Source organism: Manduca sexta, unplaced genomic scaffold, assembly GCF_014839805.1.
Source record: "Manduca sexta isolate Smith_Timp_Sample1 unplaced genomic scaffold, JHU_Msex_v1.0 HiC_scaffold_1550, whole genome shotgun sequence".
Lineage (NCBI taxonomy): Eukaryota > Metazoa > Arthropoda > Insecta > Lepidoptera > Sphingidae > Manduca > Manduca sexta.
This window is the reverse complement of record NW_023592426.1, coordinates 1-13,543: the sequence shown is the minus strand read 5'-3', so window position 1 is coordinate 13,543 and position 13,543 is coordinate 1. Positions and strand designations below refer to the sequence as shown.

At 46.6% G+C, this 13,543-nt stretch overlaps 33 non-coding genes and 3 pseudogenes across 33 annotated transcripts; 1 reads left to right on the top strand and 35 right to left on the bottom strand.

Moving 5' to 3' along the window:
* Positions 1-222: 222 nt before the first annotated feature.
* LOC119191472 lies at positions 223-339 on the bottom strand. The gene has a single exon (XR_005113472.1). It is a non-coding gene; the product is annotated as a 5S ribosomal RNA (ribosomal RNA).
* A 185-nt stretch (positions 340-524) lies between these two features.
* LOC119191473 lies at positions 525-641 on the bottom strand (annotated as a pseudogene).
* Positions 642-838: 197 nt separating this feature from the next.
* LOC119191462 lies at positions 839-957 on the bottom strand. The gene has a single exon (XR_005113462.1). It is a non-coding gene; the product is annotated as a 5S ribosomal RNA (ribosomal RNA).
* A 196-nt stretch (positions 958-1,153) lies between these two features.
* Positions 1,154-1,272, bottom strand: LOC119191461. The gene has a single exon (XR_005113461.1). It is a non-coding gene; the product is annotated as a 5S ribosomal RNA (ribosomal RNA).
* A 191-nt stretch (positions 1,273-1,463) lies between these two features.
* LOC119191475 lies at positions 1,464-1,586 on the bottom strand (annotated as a pseudogene).
* Positions 1,587-1,787: 201 nt separating this feature from the next.
* Positions 1,788-1,906, bottom strand: LOC119191460. Its single transcript, XR_005113460.1, has one exon. It is a non-coding gene; the product is annotated as a 5S ribosomal RNA (ribosomal RNA).
* A 199-nt stretch (positions 1,907-2,105) lies between these two features.
* Positions 2,106-2,226, bottom strand: LOC119191477 (annotated as a pseudogene).
* A 191-nt stretch (positions 2,227-2,417) lies between these two features.
* Positions 2,418-2,536, bottom strand: LOC119191459. The gene has a single exon (XR_005113459.1). It is a non-coding gene; the product is annotated as a 5S ribosomal RNA (ribosomal RNA).
* A 198-nt stretch (positions 2,537-2,734) lies between these two features.
* Positions 2,735-2,853, bottom strand: LOC119191458. Its single transcript, XR_005113458.1, has one exon. It is a non-coding gene; the product is annotated as a 5S ribosomal RNA (ribosomal RNA).
* Positions 2,854-3,051: 198 nt separating this feature from the next.
* On the bottom strand, positions 3,052-3,170 carry LOC119191457. Its single transcript, XR_005113457.1, has one exon. It is a non-coding gene; the product is annotated as a 5S ribosomal RNA (ribosomal RNA).
* A 198-nt stretch (positions 3,171-3,368) lies between these two features.
* On the bottom strand, positions 3,369-3,487 carry LOC119191463. The gene has a single exon (XR_005113463.1). It is a non-coding gene; the product is annotated as a 5S ribosomal RNA (ribosomal RNA).
* A 191-nt stretch (positions 3,488-3,678) lies between these two features.
* On the bottom strand, positions 3,679-3,797 carry LOC119191456. Its single transcript, XR_005113456.1, has one exon. It is a non-coding gene; the product is annotated as a 5S ribosomal RNA (ribosomal RNA).
* Positions 3,798-3,996: 199 nt separating this feature from the next.
* LOC119191465 lies at positions 3,997-4,115 on the bottom strand. Its single transcript, XR_005113465.1, has one exon. It is a non-coding gene; the product is annotated as a 5S ribosomal RNA (ribosomal RNA).
* Positions 4,116-4,305: 190 nt separating this feature from the next.
* LOC119191471 lies at positions 4,306-4,425 on the bottom strand. Its single transcript, XR_005113471.1, has one exon. It is a non-coding gene; the product is annotated as a 5S ribosomal RNA (ribosomal RNA).
* Positions 4,426-4,624: 199 nt separating this feature from the next.
* On the bottom strand, positions 4,625-4,743 carry LOC119191455. Its single transcript, XR_005113455.1, has one exon. It is a non-coding gene; the product is annotated as a 5S ribosomal RNA (ribosomal RNA).
* Positions 4,744-4,940: 197 nt separating this feature from the next.
* LOC119191454 lies at positions 4,941-5,059 on the bottom strand. The gene has a single exon (XR_005113454.1). It is a non-coding gene; the product is annotated as a 5S ribosomal RNA (ribosomal RNA).
* Positions 5,060-5,257: 198 nt separating this feature from the next.
* On the bottom strand, positions 5,258-5,376 carry LOC119191452. Its single transcript, XR_005113452.1, has one exon. It is a non-coding gene; the product is annotated as a 5S ribosomal RNA (ribosomal RNA).
* A 199-nt stretch (positions 5,377-5,575) lies between these two features.
* On the bottom strand, positions 5,576-5,694 carry LOC119191451. Its single transcript, XR_005113451.1, has one exon. It is a non-coding gene; the product is annotated as a 5S ribosomal RNA (ribosomal RNA).
* A 190-nt stretch (positions 5,695-5,884) lies between these two features.
* LOC119191470 lies at positions 5,885-6,004 on the bottom strand. Its single transcript, XR_005113470.1, has one exon. It is a non-coding gene; the product is annotated as a 5S ribosomal RNA (ribosomal RNA).
* A 199-nt stretch (positions 6,005-6,203) lies between these two features.
* On the bottom strand, positions 6,204-6,322 carry LOC119191450. Its single transcript, XR_005113450.1, has one exon. It is a non-coding gene; the product is annotated as a 5S ribosomal RNA (ribosomal RNA).
* Positions 6,323-6,520: 198 nt separating this feature from the next.
* Positions 6,521-6,639, bottom strand: LOC119191449. Its single transcript, XR_005113449.1, has one exon. It is a non-coding gene; the product is annotated as a 5S ribosomal RNA (ribosomal RNA).
* A 190-nt stretch (positions 6,640-6,829) lies between these two features.
* Positions 6,830-6,948, bottom strand: LOC119191448. Its single transcript, XR_005113448.1, has one exon. It is a non-coding gene; the product is annotated as a 5S ribosomal RNA (ribosomal RNA).
* A 198-nt stretch (positions 6,949-7,146) lies between these two features.
* On the bottom strand, positions 7,147-7,265 carry LOC119191447. The gene has a single exon (XR_005113447.1). It is a non-coding gene; the product is annotated as a 5S ribosomal RNA (ribosomal RNA).
* Positions 7,266-7,456: 191 nt separating this feature from the next.
* On the bottom strand, positions 7,457-7,576 carry LOC119191469. The gene has a single exon (XR_005113469.1). It is a non-coding gene; the product is annotated as a 5S ribosomal RNA (ribosomal RNA).
* Positions 7,577-7,774: 198 nt separating this feature from the next.
* On the bottom strand, positions 7,775-7,893 carry LOC119191446. Its single transcript, XR_005113446.1, has one exon. It is a non-coding gene; the product is annotated as a 5S ribosomal RNA (ribosomal RNA).
* A 198-nt stretch (positions 7,894-8,091) lies between these two features.
* On the bottom strand, positions 8,092-8,210 carry LOC119191445. The gene has a single exon (XR_005113445.1). It is a non-coding gene; the product is annotated as a 5S ribosomal RNA (ribosomal RNA).
* Positions 8,211-8,409: 199 nt separating this feature from the next.
* LOC119191468 lies at positions 8,410-8,528 on the bottom strand. Its single transcript, XR_005113468.1, has one exon. It is a non-coding gene; the product is annotated as a 5S ribosomal RNA (ribosomal RNA).
* Positions 8,529-8,718: 190 nt separating this feature from the next.
* Positions 8,719-8,837, bottom strand: LOC119191444. The gene has a single exon (XR_005113444.1). It is a non-coding gene; the product is annotated as a 5S ribosomal RNA (ribosomal RNA).
* A 185-nt stretch (positions 8,838-9,022) lies between these two features.
* On the bottom strand, positions 9,023-9,141 carry LOC119191443. Its single transcript, XR_005113443.1, has one exon. It is a non-coding gene; the product is annotated as a 5S ribosomal RNA (ribosomal RNA).
* A 199-nt stretch (positions 9,142-9,340) lies between these two features.
* Positions 9,341-9,459, bottom strand: LOC119191466. Its single transcript, XR_005113466.1, has one exon. It is a non-coding gene; the product is annotated as a 5S ribosomal RNA (ribosomal RNA).
* A 203-nt stretch (positions 9,460-9,662) lies between these two features.
* LOC119191467 lies at positions 9,663-9,781 on the bottom strand. Its single transcript, XR_005113467.1, has one exon. It is a non-coding gene; the product is annotated as a 5S ribosomal RNA (ribosomal RNA).
* Positions 9,782-9,979: 198 nt separating this feature from the next.
* Positions 9,980-10,098, bottom strand: LOC119191478. Its single transcript, XR_005113474.1, has one exon. It is a non-coding gene; the product is annotated as a 5S ribosomal RNA (ribosomal RNA).
* Positions 10,099-10,299: 201 nt separating this feature from the next.
* LOC119191476 lies at positions 10,300-10,418 on the bottom strand. Its single transcript, XR_005113473.1, has one exon. It is a non-coding gene; the product is annotated as a 5S ribosomal RNA (ribosomal RNA).
* A 206-nt stretch (positions 10,419-10,624) lies between these two features.
* LOC119191464 lies at positions 10,625-10,743 on the bottom strand. The gene has a single exon (XR_005113464.1). It is a non-coding gene; the product is annotated as a 5S ribosomal RNA (ribosomal RNA).
* Positions 10,744-10,934: 191 nt separating this feature from the next.
* Positions 10,935-11,053, bottom strand: LOC119191453. Its single transcript, XR_005113453.1, has one exon. It is a non-coding gene; the product is annotated as a 5S ribosomal RNA (ribosomal RNA).
* A 1,610-nt stretch (positions 11,054-12,663) lies between these two features.
* LOC115454123 lies at positions 12,664-12,782 on the top strand. Its single transcript, XR_003939631.1, has one exon. It is a non-coding gene; the product is annotated as a 5S ribosomal RNA (ribosomal RNA).
* The last annotated feature ends 761 nt before the right edge of the window (positions 12,783-13,543 follow it).

Sequence of the window (13,543 nt, the reverse complement as noted above, 5' to 3'; positions counted from 1 at the left end):
TATATTCAACGATGGTATGGACGTTGGCGACACCCTCACCCATACAGACGGGTCTGCACGCGCACCGCACACCGCGCACCGCGCACCATCATGTAATATTATGTACGCACTACAGGTACAACCACACCTATACATACAAACCGACTTACACTAACCAAATGCAAAAATATATACATATACACATATACACATATACAACAAACAAAACAAAACAAAACAAAAAGCCAACATCACGCGGTGTTCAGGCGGTCACCCATCCAAGTACTGACCGCGCCCGACGTTGCTTAACTTCGGTGATCGGACGAGAACCGGTATATTCAACGTGGTATGGACGTTGGCGACACCCTCACCATACAGACGGGTCTGCACGCGCACCGCACACCGCGCACCGCGCACCATGTAATATTATATGTACGCACTACGAGGTACAACCACACCTATACACATACACAAACCGACTTACACCCAAATGCAAAATATATACATATACACATATACAACAAACAAAACAAAACAAAACAAAAAGCCAACATCACGCGGTGTTCCCAGGCGGTCACCCATCCAAGTACTGACCGCGCCCGACGTTGCAACCTCGGTGATCGGACGAGAACCGGTATATTCAACGTGGTATGGACGTTGGCGACACCCTCACCATACAGACGGGTCTGCACGCGCACCGCACACCGCGCACCGCGCACCATCATGTAATATTATATGTACGCACTACGAGTACAACCACACCTATACACATACACAAACCGACTTACACTAACCAAATGCAAAATATATACATATACACATATACACATACAACAAACAAAACAAAACTAAAACAAAAAGCCAACATCACGCGGTGTTCCCAGGCGGTCACCCATCCAAGTACTGACCGCGCCCGACGTTGCTTAACTTCGGTGATCGGACGAGAACCGGTATATTCAACGTGGTATGGACGTTGGCGACACCCTCACCATACAGACGGGTCTGCACGCGCACCGCACACCGCGCACCGCGCACCATCATGTAATATTATATGTACGCACTACGAGTACAACCACACCTATACACATACACAAACCGACTTACACTAACCAAATGCAAAATATATACATATACACATATACACATACAACAAACAAAACAAAACAAAACAAAAAGCCAACATCACGCGGTGTTCCCAGGCGGTCACCCATCCAAGTACTGACCGCGCCCGACGTTGCTTAACTTCGGTGATCGGACGAGAACCGGTATATTCAACGTGGTATGGACGTTGGCGACACCCTCACCATACAGACGGGTCTGCACGCGCACCGCACACCGCGCACCGCGCACCATCATGTAATATTATATGTACGCACTACGAGTACAACCACACCTATACACATACACAAACCGACTTACACTAACCAAATGCAAAAATATATACATATACACATATACAACAAACAAAACAAAACAAAACAAAAAGCCAACATCACGCGGTGTTCCCAGGCGGTCACCCATCCAAGTACTGACCGCGCCCGACGTTGCTTAACTTCCGGGTGATCGGACCGAGAAACCGGTATATTCAACGTGGTATGGACGTTGGCGACACCCCTCCACCATACAGACGGGTCTGCACGCGCACCGCACACCGCGCACCGCGCACCATCATGTAATATTATATGTACGCACTACGAGTACAACCACACCTATACACATACACAAACCGACTTACACTAACCAAATGCAAAAATATATACATATACACATATACACATATACAACAAACAAAACAAAACAAAACAAAAAGCCAACATCACGCGGTGTTCCCAGGCGGTCACCCATCCAAGTACTGACCGCGCCCGACGTTGCTTAACTTCGGTGATCGGACGAGAACCGGTATATTCAACGTGGTATGGACGTTGGCGACACCCTCACCATACAGACGGGTCTGCACGCGCACCGCACACCGCGCACCGCGCACCATCATGTAATATTATATGTACGCACTACGAGTACAACCACACCTATACACATACACAAACCGACTTACACTAACCAAATGCAAAAATATATACATATACACATATACACATATACAACAAACAAAACAAAACAAAACAAAAAGCCAAAATCACGCGCTGTTCCCAGGCGGTCACCCATCCAAGTACTGACCGCGCCCGACGTTCCGCTTAACTTCGGTGATCGGACGAGAACCGGTATATTCAACGTGGTATGGACGTTGGCGACACCCTCACCATACAGACGGGTCTGCACGCGCACCGCACACCGCGCACCGCGCACCATCATGTAATATTATATGTACGCACTACGAGTACAACCACACCTATACACATACACAAACCGACTTACACTAACCAAATGCAAAAATATATACATATACACATATACAACAAACAAAACAAAACAAAACAAAAAGCCAACATCACGCGGTGTTCCCAGGCGGTCACCCATCCAAGTACTGACCGCGCCCGACGTTGCTTAACTTCGGTGATCGGACGAGAACCGGTATATTCAACGTGGTATGGACGTTGGCGACACCCTCACCATACAGACGGGTCTGCACGCGCACCGCACACCGCGCACCGCGCACCATCATGTAATATTATATGTACGCACTACGAGTACAACCACACCTATACACATACACAAACCGACTTACACTAACCAAATGCAAAAATATATACATATACACATATACACATATACAACAAACAAAACAAAACAAAACAAAAGCCAACATCACGCGGTGTTCCCAGGCGGTCACCCATCCAAGTACTGACCGCGCCCGACGTTGCTTAACTTCGGTGATCGGACGAGAACCGGTATATTCAACGTGGTATGGACGTTGGCGACACCCTCACCATACAGACGGGTCTGCACGCGCACCGCACACCGCGCACCGCGCACCATCATGTAATATTATATGTACGCACTACGAGTACAACCACACCTATACACATACACAAACCGACTTACACTAACCAAATGCAAAATATATACATATACACATATACACATATACAACAAACAAAACAAAACAAAACAAAAAGCCAACATCACGCGGTGTTCCCAGGCGGTCACCCATCCAAGTACTGACCGCGCCCGACGTTGCTTAACTTCGGTGATCGGACGAGAACCGGTATATTCAACGTGGTATGGACGTTGGCGACACCCTCACCATACAGACGGGTCTGCACGCGCACCGCACACCGCGCACCGCGCACCATCATGTAATATTATATGTACGCACTACGAGTACAACCACACCTATACACATACACAAACCGACTTACACTAACCAAATGCAAAAATATATACATATACACATATACACATATACAACAAACAAAACAAAACAAAACAAAAACCAACATCACGCGGTGTTCCCAGGCGGTCACCCATCCAAGTACTGACCGCGCCCGACGTTGCTTAACTTCGGTGATCGGACGAGAACCGGTATATTCAACGTGGTATGGACGTTGGCGACACCCTCACCATACAGACGGGTCTGCACGCGCACCGCACACCGCGCACCGCGCACCATCATGTAATATTATATGTACGCACTACGAGTACAACCACACCTATACACATACACAAACCGACTTACACTAACCAAATGCAAAAATATATACATATACACATATACAACAAACAAAACAAAACAAAACAAAAAGCCAACATCACGCGGTGTTCCCAGGCGGTCACCCATCCAAGTACTGACCGCGCCCGACGTTGCTTAACTTCGGTGATCGGACGAGAACCGGTATATTCAACGTGGTATGGACGTTGGCGACACCCTCACCATACAGACAGGGTCTGCACGCGCACCGCACACCGCGCACCGCGCACCATCATGTAATATTATATGTACGCACTACGAGTACAACCACACCTATACACATACACAAACCGACTTACACTAACCAAATGCAAAATATATACATATACACATATACACATATACAACAAACAAAACAAAACAAAACAAAAAGCAAACATCACGCGGTGTTCCCAGGCGGTCACCCATCCAAGTACTGACCGCGCCCGACGTTGCTTAACTTCGGTGATCGGACGAGAACCGGTATATTCAACGTGGTATGGACGTTGGCGACACCCTCACCATACAGACGGGTCTGCACGCGCACCGCACACCGCGCACCGCGCACCATCATGTAATATTATATGTACGCACTACGAGTACAACCACACCTATACACATACACAAACCGACTTACACTAACCAAATGCAAAAATATATACATATACACATATACAACAAACAAAACAAAACAAAACAAAAGCCAACATCACGCGGTGTTCCCAGGCGGTCACCCATCCAAGTACTGACCGCGCCCGACGTTGCTTAACTTCGGGTGATCGGACGAGAACCGGTATATTCAACGTGGTATGGACGTTGGCGACACCCTCACCATACAGACGGGTCTGCACGCGCACCGCACACCGCGCACCGCGCACCATCATGTAATATTATATGTACGCACTACGAGTACAACCACACCTATACACATACACAAACCGACTTACACTAACCAAATGCAAAAATATATACATATACACATATACACATATACAACAAACAAAACAAAACAAAACAAAAAGCCAACATCACGCGGTGTTCCCAGGCGGTCACCCATCCAAGTACTGACCGCGCCCGACGTTGCTTAACTTCGGTGATCGGACGAGAACCGGTATATTCAACGTGGTATGGACGTTGGCGACACCCTCACCATACAGACGGGTCTGCACGCGCACCGCACACCGCGCACCGCGCACCATCATGTAATATTATATGTACGCACTACGAGTACAACCACACCTATACACATACACAAACCGACTTACACTAACCAAATGCAAAAATATATACATATACACATACACATATACAACAAACAAAACAAAACAAAACAAAAAGCCAACATCACGCGGTGTTCCCAGGCGGTCACCCATCCAAGTACTGACCGCGCCCGACGTTGCTTAACTTCGGTGATCGGACGAGAACCGGTATATTCAACGTGGTATGGACGTTGGCGACACCCTCACCATACAGACGGGTCTGCACGCGCACCGCACACCGCGCACCGTGCACCATCATGTAATATTATATGTACGCACTACGAGTACAACCACACCTATACACATACACAAACCGACTTACACTAACCAAATGCAAAAATATATACATATACACATATACACATATACAACAAACAAAACAAAACAAAACAAAAGCCAACATCACGCGGTGTTCCCAGGCGGTCACCCATCCAAGTACTGACCGCGCCCGACGTTGCTTAACTTCGGTGATCGGACGAGAACCGGTATATTCAACGTGGTATGGACGTTGGCGACACCCTCACCATACAGACGGGTCTGCACGCGCACCGCACACCGCGCACCGCGCACCATCATGTAATATTATATGTACGCACTACGAGTACAACCACACCTATACACATACACAAACCGACTTACACTAACCAAATGCAAAAATATATACATATACACATATACACATATACAACAAACAAAACAAAACAAAACAAACAGCCAACATCACGCGGTGTTCCCAGGCGGTCACCCATCCAAGTACTGACCGCGCCCGACGTTGCTTAACTTCGGTGATCGGACGAGAACCGGTATATTCAACGTGGTATGGACGTTGGCGACACCCTCACCATACAGACGGGTCTGCACGCGCACCGCACACCGCGCACCGCGCACCATCATGTAATATTATATGTACGCACTACGAGTACAACCACACCTATACACATACACAAACCGACTTACACTAACCAAATGCAAAAATATATACATATACACATATACAACAAACAAAACAAAACAAAACAAAAGCCAACATCACGCGGTGTTCCCAGGCGGTCACCCATCCAAGTACTGACCGCGCCCGACGTTGCTTAACTTCGGGTGATCGGACGAGAACCGGTATATTCAACGTGGTATGGACGTTGGCGACACCCTCACCATACAGACGGGTCTGCACGCGCACCGCACACCGCGCACCGCGCACCATCATGTAATATTATATGTACGCACTACGAGTACAACCACACCTATACACATACACAAACCGACTTACACTAACCAAATGCAAAAATATATACATATACACATATACACATATACAACAAACAAAACAAAACAAAACAAAAAGCCAACATCACGCGGTGTTCCCAGGCGGTCACCCATCCAAGTACTGACCGCGCCCGACGTTGCTTAACTTCGGTGATCGGACGAGAACCGGTATATTCAACGTGGTATGGACGTTGGCGACACCCTCACCATACAGACGGGTCTGCACGCGCACCGCACACCGCGCACCGCGCACCATCATGTAATATTATATGTACGCACTACGAGTACAACCACACCTATACACATACACAAACCGACTTACACTAACCAAATGCAAAAATATATACATATACACATATACACATATACAACAAACAAAACAAAACAAAACAAAAGCCAACATCACGCGGTGTTCCCAGGCGGTCACCCATCCAAGTACTGACCGCGCCCGACGTTGCTTAACTTCGGTGATCGGACGAGAACCGGTATATTCAACGTGGTATGGACGTTGGCGACACCCTCACCATACAGACGGGTCTGCACGCGCACCGCACACCGCGCACCGCGCACCATCATGTAATATTATATGTACGCACTACGAGTACAACCACACCTATACACATACACAAACCGACTTACACTAACCAAATGCAAAAATATATACATATACACATATACAACAAACAAAACAAAACAAAACAAAAGCCAACATCACGCGGTGTTCCCAGGCGGTCACCCATCCAAGTACTGACCGCGCCCGACGTTGCTTAACTTCGGTGATCGGACGAGAACCGGTATATTCAACGTGGTATGGACGTTGGCGACACCCTCACCATACAGACGGGTCTGCACGCGCACCGCACACCGCGCACCGCGCACCATCATGTAATATTATATGTACGCACTACGAGTACAACCACACCTATACACATACACAAACCGACTTACACTAACCAAATGCAAAAATATATACATATACACATATACACATATACAACAAACAAAACAAAACAAAACAAAAGCCAACATCACGCGGTGTTCCCAGGCGGTCACCCATCCAAGTACTGACCGCGCCCGACGTTGCTTAACTTCGGTGATCGGACGAGAACCGGTATATTCAACGTGGTATGGACGTTGGCGACACCCTCACCATACAGACGGGTCTGCACGCGCACCGCACACCGCGCACCGCGCACCATCATGTAATATTATATGTACGCACTACGAGTACAACCACACCTATACACATACACAAACCGACTTACACTAACCAAATGCAAAAATATATACATATACACATATACAACAAACAAAACAAAACAAAACAAAAAGCCAACATCACGCGGTGTTCCCAGGCGGTCACCCATCCAAGTACTGACCGCGCCCGACGTTGCTTAACTTCGGGTGATCGGACGAGAACCGGTATATTCAACGTGGTATGGACGTTGGCGACACCCTCACCATACAGACGGGTCTGCACGCGCACCGCACACCGCGCACCGCGCACCATCATGTAATATTATATGTACGCACTACGAGTACAACCACACCTATACACATACACAAACCGACTTACACTAACCAAATGCAAAATATATACATATACACATATACACATATACAACAAACAAAACAAAACAAAACAAAAAGCCAACATCACGCGGTGTTCCCAGGCGGTCACCCATCCAAGTACTGACCGCGCCCGACGTTGCTTAACTTCGGTGATCGGACGAGAACCGGTATATTCAACGTGGTATGGACGTTGGCGACACCCTCACCATACAGACGGGTCTGCACGCGCACCGCACACCGCGCACCGCGCACCATCATGTAATATTATATGTACGCACTACGAGTACAACCACACCTATACACATACACAAACCGACTTACACTAACCAAATGCAAAAATATATACATATACACATATACACATATACAACAAACAAAACAAAACAAAACAAAAGCCAACATCACGCGGTGTTCCCAGGCGGTCACCCATCCAAGTACTGACCGCGCCCGACGTTGCTTAACTTCGGTGATCGGACGAGAACCGGTATATTCAACGTGGTATGGACGTTGGCGACACCCTCACCATACAGACGGGTCTGCACGCGCACCGCACACCGCGCACCGCGCACCATCATGTAATATTATATGTACGCACTACGAGTACAACCACACCTATACACATACACAAACCGACTTACACTAACCAAATGCAAAAATATATACATATACACATATACACATATACACCAAACAAAACAAAACAAAACAAAAGTACAACATCACGCGGTGTTCCCAGGCGGTCACCCATCCAAGTACTGACCGCGCCCGACGTTGCTTAACTTCGGTGATCGGACGAGAACCGGTATATTCAACGTGGTATGGACGTTGGCGACACCCTCACCATACAGACGGGTCTGCACGCGCACCGCACACCGCGCACCGCGCACCATCATGTAATATTATATGTACGCACTACGAGTACAACCACACCTATACACATACACAAACCGACTTACACTAACCAAATGCAAAAATATATACATATACACATATACAACAAACAAAACAAAACAAAACAAAAGCCAACATCACGCGGTGTTCCCAGGCGGTCACCCATCCAAGTACTGACCGCGCCCGACGTTGCTTAACTTCGGTGATCGGACGAGAACCGGTATATTCAACGTGGTATGGACGTTGGCGACACCCTCACCATACAGACGGGTCTGCACGCGCACCGCACACCGCGCACCGCGCACCATCATGTAATATTATATGTACGCACTACGAGTACAACCACACCTATACACATACACAAACCGACTTACACTAACCAAATGCAAAAATATATACATTACACATATACAACAAACAAAACAAAACAAAAAGCCAACATCACGCGGTGTTCCCAGGCGGTCACCCATCCAAGTACTGACCGCGCCCGACGTTGCTTAACTTCGGTGATCGGACGAGAACCGGTATATTCAACGTGGTATGGACGTTGGCGACACCCTCACCATACAGACGGGTCTGCACGCGCACCGCACACCGCGCACCGCGCACCATCATGTAATATTATATGTATGCACTACGAGTACAACCACACCTATACACATACACAAACCGACTTACACTAACCAAATGCAAAAATATATACATATATACATATACACATATACAACAAACAAAACAAAACAAAACAAAAAGCCAACATCACGCGGTGTTCCCAGGCGGTCACCCATCCAAGTATTGACCGCGCCCGACGTTGCTTAACTTCGGTGATCGGACGAGAACCGGTATATTCAACGTGGTATGGACGTTGGCGACACCCTCACCATACAGACGGGTCTGCACGCGCACCGCACACCGCGCACCGCGCACCATCATGTAATATTATATGTACGCACTACGAGTACAACCACACCTATACACATACACAAACCGACTTACACTAACCAAATGCAAAAATATATACATATACACATATACACATATACAACAAACAAAACAAAACAAAACAAAACAAAAGCCACCATCACGCGGTGTTCCCAGGCGGTCACCCATCCAAGTACTGACCGCGCCCGACGTTGCTTAACTTCGGTGATCGGACGAGAACCGGTATATTCAACGTGGTATGGACGTTGGCGACACCCTCACCATACAGACGGGTCTGCACGCGCACCGCACACCGCGCACCGCGCACCATCATGTAATATTATATGTACGCACTACGAGTACAACCACACCTATACACATACACAAACCGACTTACACTAACCAAATGCAAAAATATATACATATACACATATACACATATACAACAAACAAAACAAAACAAAACAAAAGCCAACATCACGCGGTGTTCCCAGGCGGTCACCCATCCAAGTACTGACCGCGCCCGACGTTGCTTAACTTCGGTGATCGGACGAGAACCGGTATATTCAACGTGGTATGGACGTTGGCGACACCCTCACCATACAGACGGGTCTGCACGCGCACCGCACACCGCGCACCGCGCACCATCATGTAATATTATATGTACGCACTACGAGTACAACCACACCTATACACATACACAAACCGACTTACACTAACCAAATGCAAAAATATATACATATACACATATACACATATACAACAAACAAAAACAAAAACAAAACAAAAAGCCAACATCACGCGGTGTTCCCAGGCGGTCACCCATCCAAGTACTGACCGCGCCCGACGTTGCTTAACTTCGGTGATCGGACGAGAACCGGTATATTCAACGTGGTATGGACGTTGGCGACACCCTCACCATACAGACGGGTCTGCACGCGCACCGCACACCGCGCACCGCGCACCATCATGTAATATTATATGTACGCACTACGCACTACGAGTACAACCACACCTATACACATACACAAACCGACTTACACTAACCAAATGCAAAAATATATACATATACACATATACACATATACAACAAACAAAACAAAACAAAACAAAAAGCCAACATCACGCGGTGTTCCCAGGCGGTCACCCATCCAAGTACTGACCGCGCCCGACGTTGCTTAACTTCGGTGATCGGACGAGAACCGGTATATTCAACGTGGTATGGACGTTGGCGACACCCTCACCATACAGACGGGTCTGCACGCGCACCGCACACCGCGCACCGCGCACCATCATGTAATATTATATGTACGCACTACGAGTACAACCACACCTATACACATACACAAACCGACTTACACTAACCAAATGCAAAAATATATACATATACACATATACAACAAACAAAACAAAACAAAACAAAAAGCCAACATCACGCGGTGTTCCCAGGCGGTCACCCATCCAAGTACTGACCGCGCCCGACGTTGCTTAACTTCGGTGATCGGACGAGAACCGGTATATTCAACGTGGTATGGACGTTGGCGACACCCTCACCATACGAACTGATCTGTACCACAAAGCCCTGTATCAGAACAAAACGTCAGCCATATTATAATATTATACCACTTTATTAGATAAGCGCATTACATACCAAACAATATTAAATACTATATCAAATTCACTCTTTTCTCAGACACCCAACCTAACGCGGCAGACTGCGAGCCGCTGATATCGGAGCGTTCCTCCGAAGCCTATCTGCGTGCGAACGCTGTACCCAAGCACTACACGATGTACGAACACTCTGAGCTGTACCGCTGGCAGGCGCCCGAGCTGTTCACACCCGACGAGGAGGGCTTCGTGTACCCTTGCTCCAAGAGTGACGTGTATTCGCTCTGTTTGATGCTGTGGGAGTGCTGTAATGGTAGGTGAACTTTACCTATAAATGTATGTTTGATGTGGAAGCTATAATTTTAGATTAGCAATTTCTTGCAGCAGTTTTCTTGCTAATCTAAACCCTTTTGGATAGCAGCGGCAGTCTTTATGGTGAAACAAAATTAGGTGACAAGTACCTATTGTAGGTGGCTGAAGTGTGACAACTAATAGTTTAAGCAGAGTATGTGTGTAACGCTATGCTTCATAGAGGTTTTTTTGTTTTTTGTGGGGAAAACGAGAGTATTCATATCGTCCAGTTTGTGGAAAAGGGCGTATAGACGGTTATGTTACGCTCACAGGTCCAACGATCCAGCGTTAAGTCAGGGAAAAAATCACATCTGAGCGACCATTACGTTGGACAGTGGCACTGATACTATGTCATCCTTCAACGGAATACTAATCATACCTCTTGGCAAAACCAAATTCAAAGTAATTATAATAACGACCGCATTCGACCCTGCGCATTGTCGTTTAGGGCTCATCTTAATATTTAGTTGCAGGGGCTCAGAAGCCTCCACACTCCCTAAGCGTCTATGGCAGAAATACGCCAGTCTAGTGTTTAGCTTAGAATTGTCACCCAACTCCCAATGTCCCAGACCCCAGCTGCACGCTCGCTACATCTATTGGCCCTTCTTAGTCACCTCTTACGACAGGCAAGATGTACCCTTGGAGAATTCTTCAGACACACTCATCAATAGGCCAATATGCGCCAGTCACTTGTTGGCACGGCTTATCATAGAGCTGCTATGAACCTTTCGTGCTGCCATCTAACGTTTTTAAGAGTAATCTATACGATGGTATAACTTTTGCCCTAATTTATCCATAGATGTCTCTTGCAATCTCTACTATAAATAAAGGTTTAAAAAAAATCTACTTTCAAAAACTGACGTCATGGTATTTTAAATAGGTTTTCGTCTATCATGCTGGTTTATTACATGTTGATAATAGTATTTTTTCTTTTATTTCCTTGCAGCATCAATACCTTGGAAGAATTTAACTTACGATAAACTAAAAGAACAATACACGCTGTGGAAGGGTGGAATTTCTCTTCCTCAAGACGGAACCTATCCTGGCAGTTTGCTTTCTCTGCTACAGACCGGACTCTTACTAGAAAGAAACGGACGCACCGATCTCGACACATTGCAGAGTACTTTACAAAAAGTGAAGGTGAGTATAACGTCATCCTAAAAGGTACTAGCCACCAAATACGACGACTTGAATGCCAACGTCCATACCACGTTGAATATACCGGTTCTCGTCCGATCACCGAAGTTAAGCAACGTCGGGCGCGGTCAGTACTTGGATGGGTGACCGCCTGGGAACACCGCGTGATGTTGGCTTTTTGCTTATATATTTTTATGAATCACCTTCGTTTTTTCTTTTTCAGAATGATTTAGACGACATTGGTTACGTCATAATACCAGCGCGACTTCCTAACAAGAAATCGACTTTTAGTACCTCCGCGTGGGAGATTACTTCGCCTACCGATTCAGAGTGCCTCAGCCCGCGAAATATTGAACATAAAGTAGTTATACACAAATCACGCGAGAGCTCCACGGAAAGCAGTGAGAAAGAGTGCAGTAAGAGTGACTCCAGCCCTTTATACGAAACTATAAGGAAATCTTACAAGGAAACCACGTACGCAATACCAGAGAAGTGTTTAGTTTCTGACGAAGATAGCACGGTGGAGAGGCCAGTGTTTAAACATGAATTATTACCTGAAAAAGACTGTTCCAGTGCCTGTTCCACTCCCATTGCCAAGATAAGGGCCCGTATGAAAGATATAGGCACCCCAGGAACGTTACATCGGAGTGATTCGACTGAATATTGCAGCATTTTAAGTCCCAACCGTACAGTTAACTTTAGTATCCAAGATCATAACAGTAAAGACCAAAGTGGCCTGGAGCGGCCCGTTGCAAAACTCAGTCGAAGTTTCACACCGAAGTCATACAAACCGCTACATATCAAAGTGCCTGATTACAATTTGGACTCAATTAGACCTTTACTGAAGGATAGAAATGGAACGGAACGATCGTCGTACAATTTCGATATTCAAAACTACAGTTTACCCACGACTCCGATAGCGCGCAGTAATAAATTG